This window comes from Ranitomeya variabilis, chromosome 5 (genome assembly GCF_051348905.1).
Source record: "Ranitomeya variabilis isolate aRanVar5 chromosome 5, aRanVar5.hap1, whole genome shotgun sequence".
In the NCBI taxonomy this organism is placed as follows: Eukaryota; Metazoa; Chordata; class Amphibia; order Anura; family Dendrobatidae; genus Ranitomeya; species Ranitomeya variabilis.
Genome location: NC_135236.1, coordinates 613582054 through 613592749, shown reverse-complemented (window position 1 = coordinate 613592749; position 10696 = coordinate 613582054).

Sequence of the window (10696 nt, the reverse complement as noted above, 5' to 3'; positions counted from 1 at the left end):
AAATACAACGCAGCGTTTCTGCACGGAATTTTCCGCACCATGGGCACAGCGGATTTGGTTTTCCTTAGGTGTACATGGTACTGTAAACCTGATGGAAAACTGCTTCGAATTCGCAGTGGCCAATCCGCTGCGGATCCGTGGCCAATCCGCTGCGGATCCGCGGCCAATCCGCTGCGGATCCGCGGCCAATCCGCTGCGGATCCGCTGCCAATCCGCTGCGGATCCGCTGCCAATCTGCTGCGGATCCGCTGCCGATCCGCGGCCCATCCGCTGCGGATCCGCTGCCAATCCGCTGCGGATCCGCTGCCGATCCGCTGCGGATCCGCTGCCGATCCGCTGCGGATCCGCGGCCGATCCGCTGCCGATCCGCTGCGGATCCGCGGCCGATCCGCTGCGGATCCGCTGCCAATCCGCTGCCGATCCGCTGCGGATCCGCGGCCGATCCGCTGCGGATCCGCTGCCGATCCGCTGCGGATCCGCTGCCGATCCGCGGCCCATCCGCTGCGGATCCACTGCCAATCCGCTGCGGATCCGCTGCGGATCCGCGGCCGATCCGCTGCGGATCCGCGTCCGATCCGCGTCCGATCCGCTGCGGATCCGCGGCCGATCCGCTGCGGATCCACGGCCGATCCGCTCTGTGTGCACATGCCATAACCCTACCCCTAACCCTAACCCTACCCGTAACCCTAACCCTACCCCTAACCCTACCCCTAGTTCTAACCCTAGTTCTAATCCTAACCCTAGAGGAAAAAAAAAAAAAAAAAAAATTCTTTATTTTATTATTGTCCCTATGGGGGTGATAAAGGGGGGGGGGGTTATTTATTATTTTTTTATTTTGATCGCTGTGATAGAACCTACCACAGCGATCAAAATGTACCTGTAAGGAATCTGCCGACTGGCAGATTCGGCGGGCGCACTGAGCATGCGCCCGCCATTTTCCAACATGGCGGCGCCCAGCGAGGAGACGGACGGACACCGGGAGGATCGGTAAGTATGAAGGGGTGGTGGGGGGGTGGATCGGAGCACGGGGGGGGGGAACGGAGCACAGGGGGGGTGGGTCTGGGCAAGGAGGGAGCGGACAGGAGGACGGGGGAGCCGGCAGGCGGACGGAGGGGACCGGACCCCATAACAGAGGACGGGGGGGGCGATCGGTGGGCGTGGGGGGGGGTACTTCAGTATTTCCAGCCATGGCCGATGATATTGCAGCATCGGCCATGGCTGGATTGTAATATTTCACCATTTTTTTAGGTGAAATATTACAAATCGCTCTGATTGGCAGTTTCACTTTCAACAGCCAATCAGAGCGATCGTAGCCACGGGGGGGTGAAGCCACCCCCCCTGGGCTGAAGTACCACTCCCCCTCTCCCTGCAGATCGGGTAAAATAGGAGTTAACCCCTTCACCCGATCTGCAGGGACGCGATCATTCCATGACGCCACATAGGCGTCATGGGTCGGATTGGCACGGGTTTTCATGACGCCTACGTGGCGTCATGGGTCGGGAAGGGGTTAAATTTCCACAAAAATTTAAAATAAACAATAAATTTTGTTCAACTTCACAATTGTGTTCCACTTGTTGATTCTTCACCAAAAATTTTAATTTGGTATCTTTATGTTAGAAGCATGATATGTGGGAAAAGGTTGAAAATTTCCAGGGGGCCGAATACTTTTGCAAGGCACTGTATATAAATAAATATTATTATTGTTATTATTATTAGATACATAGGTTTGCCCCACAAGCCCTGGGGATTACACGACTTGTTGTCTAGTGACACCACTGTCTAGTACTTTAGTTCTCCATCCCCGGTGTGTAGCAGTTTAGTTCTCCAACCCAAGCTGTTTAGCAGTTTAGCTCTCCATCCGTTGTTGTCTAGTAGATTAGTTCTCTATATTTTGGTGTGTAGTGCTTTAGTTAGCCAACTTTACAGTAGGTACAATACTTAGTAATTTATTTCACCAAGCCCTGTTATCTAAAAGTTTAGTTCTCCTTCTTAGGCCGGCGTCACACTTAGCGTATGGAAATGCGGTCCGTTTTTTGCTTCCGTAATACACAGTAATTGTCCCAAAATACTGTTCGGTATCATGCAAGGATGCGATTTTTACGTACAAATTTATCCGTGTGTCATCAATATGGCATCCGTATGGCTTACGTACGGCGTTTTTTTTCTCGCAGGCTTGCAAAATGGACATATCATGGATCCATCGGCTCAAATATTCTTAAAAACATATATACAATATATATATAATATAATATATTATATTTAATTCAGCGTTAGATAGCAGAAAAGCCGGTAATTCAATTGCCGGCTTTTCCTATCTCCTTCACAAACCCGACAGGATATGAGACATAGTTTACATACAGTAAACCATCTCATATCCCTTCTTTTATTACATTTTCCTCTTTACTAATGTAAGAAGTGTCTCTGTGTAAAATTTGGGGGCTCTAGCTATTAAATTAAAGGGTTAAATCCCGGAAAAAATGGTGTGGGCTCCCGCACAATTTTCTCCGCCAGAGTTGGAAAGCCAGTGACTGAGGGCAGATATTAATAGCCTAGAAAGGGACAATGGTTATAGGACCCCCCTGGCTAAAAACATCTGCCTCCAGCCACCCCAGAAAAGGCACGTCTGTAAGATGCGCCTATTCTGGCAATAAGCCTCTCTCTTCCCACTCCTGTATAGCGGTAGGATATGGGGTAATGAAGGGTTAATGTCACCTTGCTATTGTAAGGTGACATTAAGCCAGGTTAATAATGGAGAGGCATCAATTATGACACCTATCCATTATTAATCCAATAATACGAAATGGTTAATAAAACACAAACACTGTTAGGAGTCGAGTTCCCGCTGCTGCACCCCCCTGTGCAGCAGCGGAAACTCGACTCCTAACAGTGTGTGTGTTTTATTAACCATTTCGTACTATTGGATTAATCTCAAGCTGTGTCTGCTGCGGTCTCCCATTCTGCATCGGCCGCAGTGGAGCCTGCTCAGCGGAAATGTCGGTCCCAGCGTCTCACTGAGTCTGATACTGTGCCAAGGGTTACTGCTGTTTCTCCAGGCTCTGCTATTGTACCCTGCACTGATCTGCGGTGAGCAGGCTTTTCTGGGACTAAGTCCTGATTTGCACACACTGAGCATGCCCAGGGTAAGATCTCTCGGTGGAGATCAAGGGTCACATGCTCAGGTACTGCAGCAACTTCCATTGGTCCTCCAGGAAGGTCCAGTACCTGATCAAGTTCTGTGGCAACCTTCCATTGGTCCTTCTTGGAAGGTCCTGTAGGTGCTGCAGCTATATAAGGTTCTCATGACCGCACGGCCATGCGCTAGTGTCAAATATGTACGAGCTCAGTGCCAGTGTGGTCGTGTGTGTGGTCAGGGGCCCAGCTGAAATAAGCCCCTAGAATGCTGGCACCTCTGGAGAGGAGTTTTGCGTATGCAGTCAGGGACCCGGCTGAAATAAGCCCCTAGAATGCTGGCACCTCTGGAGAGGAGTTTTGCGTATGCAGTCAGGGACCCGGCTAAAATAAGCCCCTAGAATGCTGGCACCTCCAGCGAGGAGTTTATGTGTGAATTCAGGGCTGGCTAATAGCCGATAGAATTCCGGCTCCACTGGAGAGGAGCTGCGTGTTGGTTGGACTGCATGACCACTGTTGGCTCTACACAATAGCTGTGTCCCCTGTGAGCTAAACAGGGCACAGTGTTCTCTTTACTACGGGCTCTGTGAAGTAACAGAGTTCGTTTATTCTAATTTGCTTCGCCACATTACTTAGCAGCAGGTTCTTTCCTGCATGGTGGATCCCGGGTTGCGAACGCACCTATCCCATCTAATAAATATATTCGGTGTGTTCCGCCAACCATAACAGTACACTAGCGCCAGGATCTGGCTAAGTAATGGCGGATGAACAGCGATTGCAGTGGTACATCCAGCTGCTGGAGGGCCGGTTGGTGTCTCTTGAGCATGCAACCTCGGCGGTGGATGTTACCGCAATAGCTGTTCAGGCTGCTAGCGTGGCTGCAGCAGCTTTACCCACTGCCACCTCTGTTCCGACTTTATCTCACCTCCCATTGCCTGAGAGATACTCTGGGGACAGTAAGTCCTGTAGGGGTTTCGTGAGCCATTGTGGTATACAACTCGAGCTCCTGGCTGCACATTTTCCCACAGAGCGGGCAAAGGTGGGATTCATAATCTCTCTCCTGTTGGACAGAGCATTGGAGTGGGCTGCGCCGCTGTGGGAGCGCAAAGATCATGTGGTGCGGAGTGCTCCTCGGTTTCTGGACACTCTGAAACAGGTCTTTGTAGGACCTCAAGTCACCCATGATACAGTGCTCCAACTGCTGGCTTTGACTCAGGGTTCAACCATGGTCAGCCATTTTGCCGTTCACTTCTGGACATTAGCGTCTGAGTTGGAATGGCCAGATAAAACCCTCATTCCCGTATTTTGGAGGGGGCTGGCTGACCATGTGAAGGACGCTTTGGCCACTAGGGAGATTCCCGCCACACTGCAGGAGCTCATAGCTGTATTAACTCGCATAGACCTTCGTTTTCACGAGCGAAGGTTGGAGCGAGCCCAGTGTAGGCAGAGGTTTCGGCTGGCTCCCACCTTCGCCAGACCTTTGGAATCTCCAGTCCAGGCGTCCGAGTCACATGAGGCCATAGAGGTGACACGAGCGGGATCCAAGTCCCAGTCCACTCATGCACTTAAGGTCTGTCATGTTTGCCGGCAGTCAGGACATCTTGCCTCCAAGTGTCCTCAGCGGTCGGGTAAACGTCAGCGTCTAGTGGCAGTTGGAAGAGGTACACTAGACATGGCGACATTTGCCTCTAAGTTGTCCTTAAAGGGGACAATTACCATAGGCCCATCCACTCTTATGGTAGAGCTATGCGTGGACTCTGGGGCGGAGGGTAATTTTATGTCATCTGCTTTCGCCCAGCGTCACGCAATACCCCTGGTGATGCTCGCCAAACCTGTAACCGTTTGAGTGGTAAATGGGTCGACACTACCCTCACAAATTACCCACCAAACCATTCCTTTCACTCTTTCTGTGTCTCCATCACATCAGGAGATTATCTCCCTATTAGTCATTCCTGAGGGAATTGATGAGGTCCTGTTGGGGATACCATGGCTACGCTATCATTCTGTTCATATAGAGTGGTCCTCAGGGAGAATTTTGGGATGGAGTAAATCCTGTGAGGGTAGATGTCAGAGGGAGTGCGTTTAGGTTGCTACTACAGAGGTACCCGCAGATCTTTCCTCTCTCCACAAGCACTATTGGCCCTATGCGGACATGTTCTCCAAAAGATCTGCAGGGACCCTTCCGCCTCACCGCCCCTATGACTGTCCTATTGACCTCTTGCCTGGTGCTGAGCCTCCCCGGGGTCGAGTCTATCCGTTATCTCTCCTGGAGACAGAGGCAATGTCTCAGTACATCCAAGAGAATCTGGCAAGAGGATTCATTAGGAAGTCAGTGTCACCTGCAGGGGCTGGGTTCTTCTTCGTACAGAAGAAGAGTGGAGAGTTACGTCCATGCATAGACTACAGGGGTCTTAACGCCATCACCGTTAAGAACAAGTACCCATTACCCGTGATATCTGAGCTTTTTGATAGGCTACGGGGAGCAAGGGTATTTACAGAATTAGATCTGCGGGGTGCTTACAACCTGATTCGCATCCGTGAGGCGGACGAATGGAAGATGACTTTTAACACCAGGGATGGGCACTATGAATATCTGGCGATGCCCTTCGGGCTCTGTAGTGCCCCAGTCATTTTCCAAGACTTTGTGAACGACATCTTCCGGGATATGCTCACCACCTCGGTCGTAGTCTATCTGGATGATATTCTCATCTACTCTCCAGATATTGACTCCCATCGGAGAGATGTTCACAAAGTCTTCGATCTCTTACGGGCAAACTGCCTGTACGCCAAGTTGGAGAAGTGTGTGTTTGAGCAGGAGACCTTGCCTTTCCTTGGTTATATCATCTCTGCCCAGGGTTTGGCTATGGATCCTGCCAAGCTACAGGCTGTGATGGACTGGCAGGAACCCCATTCACTTAAAGCGGTGCAGCGCTTTAATTACTATCATCAGTTCATCCCACACTTCTCAACTTTGGTAGCTCCCTTAGTTGCCCTCACCAAGAAGGGAGCAAATCCCAAATTGTGGTCAGAGGATGTCTCCAAAACGGCCTTCCTTTCGGTTACGTCACACTTCGCTAGCGCTCCCATTCTACATCGCCCCGATGTAGATAAGCCATTTATCATGGAGGTGGATGCCTCATCCATTGGTGCTGGAGCAGTCCTTTTCCAAAAGGATGCTCAAGGTGGGAAGCATCCATGCTTCTTCTTCTCCAAGACCTTCACACCGGCGGAGAGGAATTATTCCATCGGGGACAAGGAGTTGCTAGCCATGAAGTTGGCTTTCTCAGAGTGGAGAAGGGAGCTCGCTTTCCCTTCCAGGTTTTCACTGACCACAAAAACTTGGTATATCTACAGATGGCCCAGCGGCTGAATTCTAGCCAGGCTAGATGGTCCCTGTTCTTCTCCCGGTTTTATTTTACTCTTCATTTTCTCTCCGGGGAGAAGAACATTCATGCCGACGCTCTCTCCCGCTCCGTAGTGTCATCTGAGGAGGAGGAGGAGGAGCCTCGGCTTATTGTCCCTTCTGAGAGCCTGAGAACTGTAGCCCTGGTTTCGCTAGAGTCTGTGCCCCCCGGGCCATACTTTCGTGCCAGCGAATTTGCGACCGGAGGTTCTCTCTTGGGCTCACTCGTCCAGAGTGGGTGGGCATTTTTGGGACCAAAAGGACATCCGAGCTTTTAGCGAGAACGTACTGGTGGCCTCATATGGCCCGTGATGTCGGGGACTATATTTGGGAGTGCGTTTCCTGCGCCCAGAATCGGTCTCCTCGGCAATGGCCTTCTGAGTTGCTTTACCCCCTACCGGTGGCAGACAGGCCTTGGGAAATGGTCGGGATGGACTTCGTGGTGGGCTTACCCAAGTCGCGTAGCTGCACCATTATCTGGGTTGTCACCGATCATTTCTCTAAGATGGTGCACTTGGTGCCGCTTCCACGGTTACCTTCTACACGGGCCTTGGCGGCATTATTCATAAAGCACATTTTCCGTTTATATGGAATGCCTGGTAAAATTGTCAGCGACCGGGGTCCCCAGTTCGCGTCTCGGTTTTGGAGAGAGCTCTGCCGTTAACTCAGCATAGAGTTGAATCTCTCCTCTGCATACCATCCCGAGACGAATGGGTTGGTAGAGAGGACCAACCAGAGTCTGGTGACATACTTGCAACATTTTGTCTCTGCTAGGCAGTATGATTGGGCATCTTTGCTACCTTGGGCGGAATTTGCCTTGAACAATGCCGTAGCCGATTCCACTGGGCAGACTCCTTTTCTCCTCAATTACGGCCAGCATCCGCGTGTTCCTGTGCCCATGCTTGTGTCATCCACCGATTCTAGGGTGGCAGACTGGGCGGTGGAGGCAACTGACATCTGGGACCGCACACTGGATGCCATCCGGGCCTCCAAGGAGAGAATGAGGGTTTCTGCTGATACACACCGGCGCCCCGCTCTGACCTTTGCTCCTGGTGACTTAGTGTGGCTCTCTGCCCGTAACATCAGGCTGCGAGTAGAGTCCACTAAGTTTGCGCCTCGCTACATTGGCCCGTTCAAGGTTCTGGAACAGGTCAACCCTGTGGTCTACCGTTTGGCTGTGCCTCCATGCCTTGGTATCACCGACACTTTTCACGTTTCCCTCTTAAAGCCCGTTCATTTGTCCCGGTTTTCTTAGTCATCTGCCGGGATATTGGGTTCTTTCTTGGATGAGTTTGAGGTGAATGCTATCATGGGGTGAAAGTATTGCTATCGGATAGTATCGGCCGATACTCGAAAAATATCGGATATCGCCAATACCGATACCCGATACCAATACAAGTCAATGGGACACAAGTATCGGAAGCTATCCTGGATGGTTCCCAGGGTCTGAAGGAGAGGAAACTCTCCTTCAGGCCCTGGGATCCATATTCATGTAAAAACTAAAGAATAAAAATAAAAAATATGGATATACTCACCCCTCCGGCGGACCCTGGACCTAGCGGTGTTAACCGGCAGCCTCCATTGCTAAGAATGAGCGAGTGAAGGACCTTCGATGACGTGGCGGCTTGTGATTGGTCGCGTGACCGCTCATGTGACCGCTCACGCGACCAATCACAAGACCGCGACGTCATCGCAGGTCCTTCACTCGCTCATTCTTAGGAACAGAGGCTGCCGGTTGCAGCGGTTACAACCAGGGCGCGTCAGAGGGGTGAATATATCCCTATTTTTTGTTTTTATTCTTTATTTTACACATGAATATGCATTCCGATCCCGATTCCCGATATCGCAAAAACATCGGAACTCGGTATGGGAATTCCGATACTGCAAATATAGGCCGATACCCGATACTTGCGGTATCGGAATGCTCAACACTATTCGCTACTCTTCATGACCCTGGAAATACGTCTGCCATAACTGTAGGACCTTTGCTGTTCCCCAAAAAAATATTCATAACTGGAATCTGGACTCACAGCAGCCTGTTTGCAGTTTTGTTACATATGGGGGCAAGGGCCATAAGGCATTTCCACAAGTCATAAATCTTCCAAATCCTTCCTGCAAGCTGTGCCAGGACTTTGTGTCTGCAATCATTCAGAAAATGGACTTTAGTTACCTGTTTGTAGCAGGAGATCCCAGTAGCACATGGGTAATGTGAAGTTGGGATCATGAAGAGTTGGGGTCATGTGGCGTTCAGTGGAGTGCCAGCATTTATTCCTTCAATTCATGATGAAGTCATGCTTTGAGCCTTAATATAAGGATGACACTCCATCCTCCTGAATCAGGCATGGATCTGGAGCTGACATTCAATTACCTCTGGCTGATGCTAATTATTAAGTTGAGCCCACCAGTTGCTTGTGTGATGCCTGACTGTCCATTATCCACTTTCTCCACTATTCTGCTGCCACCAAAACTGATAGTTCACACTTAGCTTGGCATTTACTCCCTATTCATCATCTCATCTATGGTATATTGTAGTACTGCTGCTGGGGCTACCATTTGCTGCCATGCACCGCTTCACATCTTTTTGAATGCCCCGTCATAATTCTTTATGGTTTGACCACTGCTTCTGCACAACCACACCAGCCATATATCTCCTGAATGCTCACTGTGTTTTATAGCTATAATGAACAGTTGATGTGACGTGTACTATCTTGAGGGTGTGCATTAATGAAAGAGCTTACAAAATATGCCTAATTTTATTAAAAACTTTTTGTCAATCCATTTCTTCTTCATCACGCTTACTATGCATGCACCAACCCAGGGAATAATGACGCTTTCACTAGATCAAGAGCAAAAGAAGCAGATGTTTGAAAGAAGAGTGACCTGTCAATCACTGACTAAAGACAGTTGGTGGGCAGGGAGAATTTGGAAAAGAGGCAGCAGTCAGATCATTCAGCAGACAGCTACCTAATATGTATGGGGGCTTGTCAGATGAAAGAGGGCAACAGTATTTTTTGGATGAACTTTCCCCCTCCTCCAGACACTAAATCATTTACCTCCTGTCCTCACTTCTTGACATCTGCAGAGGGAAGGTGTAGAAGAAAATTCATGTCAAGGCCCTACTACCTGGCAGGTCCCACCGATCTATCTCTGTTGAAGGCAGGTTTACCACTGTTTTACTCTTCTGTTTTGTTAGTTGATCAACTGTCATAGGATATTGCAAAATATGGGTGTAATTATCCTTTAATTACTCATTTGACAAGTATAATTACTATTACTAATTCAATTGCAACATGCTAGAAACTGAAGATATAGATGATTTAGTTTTCTCAGTATAAGGAACCTGTAAACAATACGTTAAGAATATTGACTTTAGTTATTGGTTTTTTTTTTGCTGTTCTATTTTATTTCAACTTTTCTTTTCATTTAAATAAAGCATAATCAAAGTATAATAAACAAATAATTATAAAATGTTCTTTTACACAGTGCACGGGAGTATGATGAGCCAAATTCACTGAGGTGCATTCATTTGAAACATCTTTCAGCTGCCATGTGCCACCTTTAGAAATGTACTTCAGTAAAGCGCTATAAAGCATATATGATATACTCTATGTCACTTTTGTGGCATAAATTATGATTAATTAGTTGAACCCTTCATGACTTGTTTCCGCCTGCTTTTTTAAAAGTTGGTAAAGTTAGGTTAAACTTGCATAAGAACACTAAAAGTCGCAAAGTTTTTGTGCAACTGTTGCAACACAAAATTCTTATAACTTTTCAAAAGAAAATCAACTGAAAATTGTTTCATTTGACCCCTTAGTATTTTAATGTAATACAGTTTTCACCATGTATGAAAACTATCAGTATATATGTAGCATAATTTATTTACATGTTATAATTTATTAAAATGTATTTTCAGTATAGCATGGTATCAGCCAGGAGTTCAGGCTGTTGAGTGCAAAGAGAGTTAAGTAGACTCAATACAATTGCAATAAACTAATATCTGTCTGGGTTATCATTTTCTTTATCAGGGTCCTTATATACTAACGGTCTTTTTTTTTCTTCTCAAATCAATAATGTGCAGAAAAATGAGAAACTTTTTCATCTACTTTTTTCATTCATTTCTCAAATTGTTCAATTCATGGGTAAAATCTGTCTTCAGTGAAGACA